Source organism: Peromyscus californicus, unplaced genomic scaffold (genome assembly GCF_007827085.1).
Source record: "Peromyscus californicus insignis strain IS unplaced genomic scaffold, ASM782708v3 Scaffold_3__1_contigs__length_106647218, whole genome shotgun sequence".
NCBI classification, from domain to species: domain Eukaryota; kingdom Metazoa; phylum Chordata; class Mammalia; order Rodentia; family Cricetidae; genus Peromyscus; species Peromyscus californicus.
The window spans coordinates 17693208-17700258 of record NW_026294551.1 but is presented as its reverse complement, the minus strand read 5'-3'; the positions used below and the strand labels follow the sequence as shown (position 1 = coordinate 17700258).

Sequence of the window (7051 nt, the reverse complement as noted above, 5' to 3'; positions counted from 1 at the left end):
ACTATTTATAAGGCAAATCACTGAAAAGCACCAAAGCACCTGGGTGGGATGGTAGCTCTGTCCTGTCCTTCTGAATGACTGGTACCACTTTTCTGTGATGTGTGTGTGCCCCTGTTTTGCAGATAATGGAAATATATATGAAAACAGATTGATAGACTGTCTGAAATCGTTCAGAGGTAAGGGGCATGATGAGAAGAAGGATAAACAGAGCCCTTGACTCACAATTGTATCTGGTTGTCCTCTCGTGGGGACCGTCCTCCCCCACGCCAATCCCACACGTACTCTCCTGGCTTCCCACGCCAATCCCACACGTACTCTCCTGGCTTCCCACGCCAATCCCACACGTACTCTCCTGGCTTCCCACGCCAATCCCACACTTACTCTCCTGGCTTCCCATGCCAATCCCACACTTACTCTCCTGGCTTCCCACGCCAATCCCACACTTACTCTCCTGGCTTCCCACGCCAATCCCACACTTACTCTCCTGGCTTCCCACGCCAATCCCACACTTACTCTCCTGGCTTCCCACGCCAATCCCACACGTACTCTCCTGGCTTCCCACGCCAATCCCACACGTACTCTCCTGGCTTCCCACGCCAATCCCACACTTACTCTCCTGGCTTCCCATGCCAATCCCACACTTACTCTCCTGGCTTCCCATGCCAATCCCACACGTACTCTCCTGGCTTCACATCCACATTTTCCAAGTAATTTTTCATTCTGCTGCTAAGATTAGCTTTTGACAAAAATCAAATTGAAATCTGGTTGTACATAGAAAGTATCATTTGGGGGCTATTACCTGGGGAAAAATTTCCTAACTCAACAAGCTAAAGTGAGCTCTTAAGCCCTATGTTGTACCTGGTGGGAGAGTGAGTTCATACTTTTTGGGATTTTCCCCTACACCAAGCAAGAGCATTCTCAGTTCTCTTTGCATTTTGGCCACTTCTGTGCACTTGAACATCTGGGTACTGACACTCTTGCTGACAGCCATGATATGGGGGAATCAAAGAAAGTGTTCTTAGTCAGCAAAGTTACTAAGTTCCTTTTGTGTCTTTGATTCTTTCCTTAGGTGGGACAGTTGATGTTAATAACTTAGAAAATGCCTTGGAAAACTTGAAAATCAAGCTCTCAGATGAAAAACTAAAAGATCTGTCAGAAAACCTTCCAATTGATGGTAAGCATGTGACTGGTATCAGACCTTCCAGGGACCCTCGCCCTCCAGAGTTTGTGCCTGAGGCCTCTGGAAGCATCATCCATCTGTTTTGATGCTAATATGATTTTTTTATCTTTTGTTTGTTTGTTTGTTTGGTTGGTTGGTTGGTTGGTTGGTTGGTTTTTCAAGACAGAGTTTCTCTGTGTAACAGCCCTGGCTGTCCTGGAACTCACTTTGTATACCAGACTGGTCTCAAACTCACAGAGATCCACCTGCCTCTACCTCCCGAGTGCTGGGATTAAAGGCGTGATTCACCACCACCCAGCTGATTTTTTTTATCTTAAAGAAGAATCTAGTCCATGTAAGAGCACATTTTGGTTTAGTATATTTTCATTAATTTTGATATATATGATATATGTGCTAGAGTGAGTTATGGGGAATATATCTTTACTTGAGGGACACTGAAGGAAGATAGCTTATTATAGTGAAAGGGTTGCTAATTTCACATTAATTACATCATTTCCGTATCTTCCAAAAGCTATGTCATCAAACTACATGTTTCTCTACCTTGTAATATATAGACTTCCTTGTCTGTTCCTCCTCTATTTTGACACTGTCCACAGGATTCCAACCTGGCCTCAAGTCTTTGATAGACCAGCAATTTTGAACTACAATGTTATATCTTCTCTTTAAAAGGAACAGACAGACGAGAACAGACTCCCACAAGTCATCCTCTGACATGTGCATGGGTGTTGTGACATGTGCACACCTACACGCAGATATACACAGTGGTGGTTTGAATGAGAATGGCCCCCAAGGCTCTTATATTTGAATGTTTGGTTCCCAGTTAGTGGAACTGTCTGGGAAGGATTGGGAAGTGTGGTGTTGGAAGGAGTGTGGCCTTGTTGGAAGAGGGTATGCCACTGGGGATAGGCTTTGAGGTTTCAGGAGCCCATGCCAGGCTCTACCTGTAACTTCTGGTTAGATGTGATCTCTCAACTGGAACTCCAGCACTGCATCTGCTGCCACACTCCCTGCCATCGTGGACATAACTCACCCTCTGAAACTGTAAGCAAGCCCCCAGTTAAATGCTTCCTTCTATAACTTGCCCTGGTCATGGCATTTTATCACAGCAACAGAATAGTAACTAAGACATACACACACACACACACACACACACACACACACACACACACACACACACACACAAGCACACACAAACAAATGAAAAATGTAATAAAATAGACTTCCAGTCCTCTTACTCTCACTACCAAATAATGTAGTCCTCTTATTCATTGCAATTATAGTCCCTGGATGCCTCTTTGGATTGTATACATAAACCATCTCCTGATTTCTCTCACTATCCAACACTCTTCTGTCCCTCTGCTCTGTGATGATCTCAGCATTTGGTTGGCCATCACTGAAGTCTCACATACGTCACTGAGCTTTACTATAGAATGATGTGAGCCTGTCTCTCCAGATTAATTTCCTCTTGGGTAACAGAAGGACCTAAGAACATTTTACCTCCATTCTCTTCCTTCTCTATGTTAAGGTGCTTCTCTCTTTAGTTCTGTGCTGGTCTATTTTAATTTAGAGAAATATCAGTGGTCATATTAGTTATTTGTCTCATCGCTGGAACAAGTCCATGACAAAGGCAGCTGGAGGAAGGAGGTTTGTTTTGGCTGACACTTTAGGAGATGCGGTCCTATGTTGCTAGAGTTTTCCTGCCTGGCCCACATTCAGGACAAATCTCTCTCACCCACCAGTCCCAAGCCGCTCAAACCTGATCAAGTAAACACAGAGACTTATATTGGTTACAAACTGTATGGCCGTGGCAGGCTTCTTGCTAACTGTTCTTACAGCTTAAATTAATCCATTTCTATTAATCTATACCTTGCCACGTGGCTTGTGGCTTACTGGTACTTTACATCTTCCTTATCCTGATGGCGGCTGGTAGTGTCTCCCCCACCCAGCTTCCTGTTCTCTCAATTCTCCTCTCTGTTAGTCCCGCCTATACTTCCTGCCTGGCCACTGCCAATCAGTGATTTATTCATTGACCAATCAGCAACACATTTGACATACAGACCATCCCACAGCACTTCCCCTTTTCTTTTCTTAAAAAGGAAGGTTTTAACCTTTACACATCTCCAAAGTCAGCTTGGTATATTTGGGAATTTGGGCGTAGTTTCTCTTACTACTTCCTGCCGGAGGGGGGCGCTGTATCTTATGGGGACACAAAGAATATTTTAGGGTTATGGAGTAGTCCATGAGGGTGTATCGTCTGAGCCAGTTGCCTTGAAACGGTTCTGGATGTTGGATCATCTGGGCCATGGTGTCATCAGAGACCTTTCAGGTGGTCTTGGCTGGTCAAACCTGATGTGTCTTAATCTGGAACAAATCCATAGCCTCTGGCTTTCTGTGGAAACAAAAGCAGAGCCTCCTTTCCAAAGCAACATATCCTTACATCTAAATTTTGAAGTCAAGTTACCTTTAAAATATACATTTTGGCATAACTCAACAGCTTTTGTAATCAAATGTTTTTCTTTAGTTACGAATATCAAAGAGAACATAATCCAGATTCTCTGTGTGGTAGCCATCTTTACGTGGCTTATTTTTTTATATTAGCTTGAGCCTATTGCTTTAAACTGCAGCCTTCTAAGCCTGAAACGGCGCTGGCGCTGTGGCTGCTGGCTCCACCCACTTCAGCTTCCCAACATGGTGGTGCTACGTTTTCCGCCAGCTCTGGGAGCCATCAACTCTCAGAAATAGTGGGTCTGTGCTTCTATCAAGCAGCGTGTAGCCCAGAAACCTCTTTTTTTTTTTTTTTGTTTTGTACTAGCAAAGGCTAAATCCACCACACAGCTTAATGTGCCACTTGCAGAGGCCTCATTCCCACCATACTGCAGGTCGAGCATGCACGCACGATAGGAACCCGCCAGTAGCTCAAACTAGTAGCTCAAACCGGCAGCTGCCGCTCATTTGAGAGAGACAATTAGGAAGCTGTTTTTAGCTCTGTTTTAGAATCTTTTTTCTCAGTTTTTAGGTGGAAACTCTTGCCACCACGTTGGACGCCATTTGTTGCTAATGTTTTCCTGCCTGGCCCACATTCAGGACAAATCTCTCTCACCCACCAGTCCCAAGCCGCTCAAACCTGATCAAGTAAACACAGAGACTTATATTGGTTACAAACTGTATGGCCATGGCAGGCATCTTGCTAACTGTTCTTACAGCTTAAATTAATCCATTTCTATTAATCTATACCTTGCCACGTGGCTTGAGGCTTACCGGTACTTTACATCTTCCTTGTCCTGATGGCGGCTGGTAGTGTCTCCCCCACCCAGCTTCCTGTTCTCTCAATTCTCCTCTCTGTTAGTCCCGCCTATACTTCCTGCCTGGCCACTGCCAATCAGTGATTTATTCATTGATCAATCAGCAACACATTTGACATACAGACCATCCCACAGCAGTCCTAGGCGGCAGGGATGGTGTGGCAGCAGGAATGATGTGGCGGCAGGGATGGTGTGGTGGCAGGAGCAGGAGTTCACATCCACTGTCAGGAGGGAGAGAGCAATGAATGCCTGTGCTCAACTTCCTTCTAATCCAGTCCAGGACCCTAGGCAAAGGAAGGATGCAACCCACAATTAGGGTGGATCTTCCCACCTCAACTTACTCTAGATAAGCCCTCACAGACGTGCCTAGAGATTTTGTTTCCATGGTGATTTTACATCCCATCAAGTTAACAATCAGCATTGACCTAGTAGTGTAATATTTTTATAACACCAATGATCATTTGGAGTTACTCAAGTGTGCACACATTCTTAGCTTTTTATTCTTTCTTGCATCTCCAACTTTGCCTTTAGGATGATTTTTCTTCTGCCAAAAGTAAATATCATTGACAAATACTCTTTTTCTGCTATAAAATTATCTAGTCAGTTTAACATGTGGTATATGCTTATATGCTTATACTCCTACCACTCAAGAGGCTGAGGCAGGAAGATTGCAAGTTTGAGACTACCCTAAGGTATGTATCAAGAGCCTGTCTGAGTAAAACACACACACACACACACACACACACACACACACACACACACACACACACACACACGAGTTTGCTATAATTCCTGATAGACATGTTTTCTGAGCATAGAATTTTAGTTAGTCATTTTCTTTCATACACTTAAAATATCATCCTACAATCATGTTTTCTAATGTTGATGGGAAGTCAACTGTAAATATTACTTAATTGTTCTGCTGTTTTTGCTTTTAGGATAGTTACCTTTAGTTCTGAAGCTTCGCTGTGATGTGGAAATTTGAAATGGATTGATTTTCATGTATCTGCCTTAGGATTCATTGGGCTTTTGAATTGAAATCCTTTATCAGATGTAGAAAACTACCAGATATTTTTCTTATAATCTTGTCCTTATTCTGTAGGATTTTTTTTTCATTTCTTCCATAACTTTGATTAAAGAAAGACAAACTATCTTCTTTGTCCTTGATTTCTCTTCATTTTTGTCCATATGTTTTCTTCCTATGATCCATAGAAGTCTTAAATATATACATTCTATAAGTGGTAAGAATTCACAAAGCACCCATCTGCCATATTGACTGTAAGGAGTATTTGTAATAGAAATAGCCTCCTAAGGAAGAATGGAATTACATACTAGTGGCATGTCCTTTATTGTAAGAAATACCAATAATGAGCATAGTTTCCAGTTTTGTTTTTGTCCTAAAATGTCCTACATCTTTGGCCTGGGGTGATGGCTCAGCAGTTAAGAGCACTGGCTGCTCTTACAGAGCAGCTGGGTTTGACTCCGAGCACCCACATCGTTCCTCACAACCATCTGTAACTCCAGTTCCAGGTGATCTGATGCCTTCTTCTGGTCTTTTCAGGTCCTGCACACAGATAGTGCACAAACATACATACAGGCATAACACCTATACACATAATATTTTTAGTGAAGAATTAAATATACTACATCTTCAATTCCAACAAGTTATACTGATTTGAGGACATGCTAGTAGACAGTATAAACTAAAGAGAACAAGCCTGAGGAGAGGGATGTACATGATATGCAAAGCTTAAGATCTTCTTTTCTTTTTCTTTTAGGAGTGTGTATGTGTGTGCGTGTGCGTGTGCGTGTGCGTGTGTGTGTGTGTGTAGTGGGCAATATGTGCCATGGTGAGTGTGGAGGTCAGGGGGCCTCTGGAATTAGTTCTTTCCTTCCATCATGTGTGTCCCAGGAATTGAACTCCGGTCATCAGACTTGGCAGCAAGTGTCCTTGTCTACTGAATAGTCTTTCCAGCCCAAGGTTGAGATCTTGAAAAAGAAAAATAGAGAGTAGATAATGAGATTAATAGTCAACATATTTCAAGAGTAATTTTCCTGATTTCATGTTCGTCTATGTATGCTATAATTCAAAACAAATCAGCAAAAAGTCCTACTTAATGTCCCCTTTACCTCTGAGTCGGCGCACAGTTACTCAGTTATTCATGTATGTGTGACGGTGGCCTTTTTACAGCCTCTGGGAAGATTGATCTGCAGAGACTAATGAAAGAAGTACGAAAATTCACAGGTAAGCAAGGCCTTTTGCAAAAGACACACGACTGTTACACAAAAGCTTCACATCTACATACATTTTTGAAAATGAGTTTTCTTAGCTGGACTATAGTGCACACTCATAATTTCAGCATTCAGGATGCTAAGGCAGAAGAATTGCTGCAAGTTCAAGGCCAGTCTGGAGACTTAGTGAGAACCAGGCCAGCCAGGGCTAGATAGAGTTCAGCACAGTAATCCAGCATTCAGGAGGACTGCAGAGGTTCAAGGCTAACTTGTCCTTCAGTAGGGAGAGTTCCAGACCAGCAGAGCTGGGTAGAAGAAGCTTTACACAATGCCGGGT

General features: G+C 43.0%; 1 long non-coding RNA gene across 1 annotated transcript; it reads right to left on the bottom strand.

The window, feature by feature from the left end:
* Positions 1-2945: 2945 nt before the first annotated feature.
* On the bottom strand, positions 2946-6701 carry LOC128122103 (uncharacterized). The gene is made up of 3 exons (XR_008222333.1): positions 6613-6701; positions 5430-6471; positions 2946-4766 (listed from the first exon to the last, which is right to left on the bottom strand). It is a non-coding gene; the product is annotated as an uncharacterized LOC128122103 (long non-coding RNA).
* Between the last annotated feature and the right edge of the window lie 350 nt (positions 6702-7051).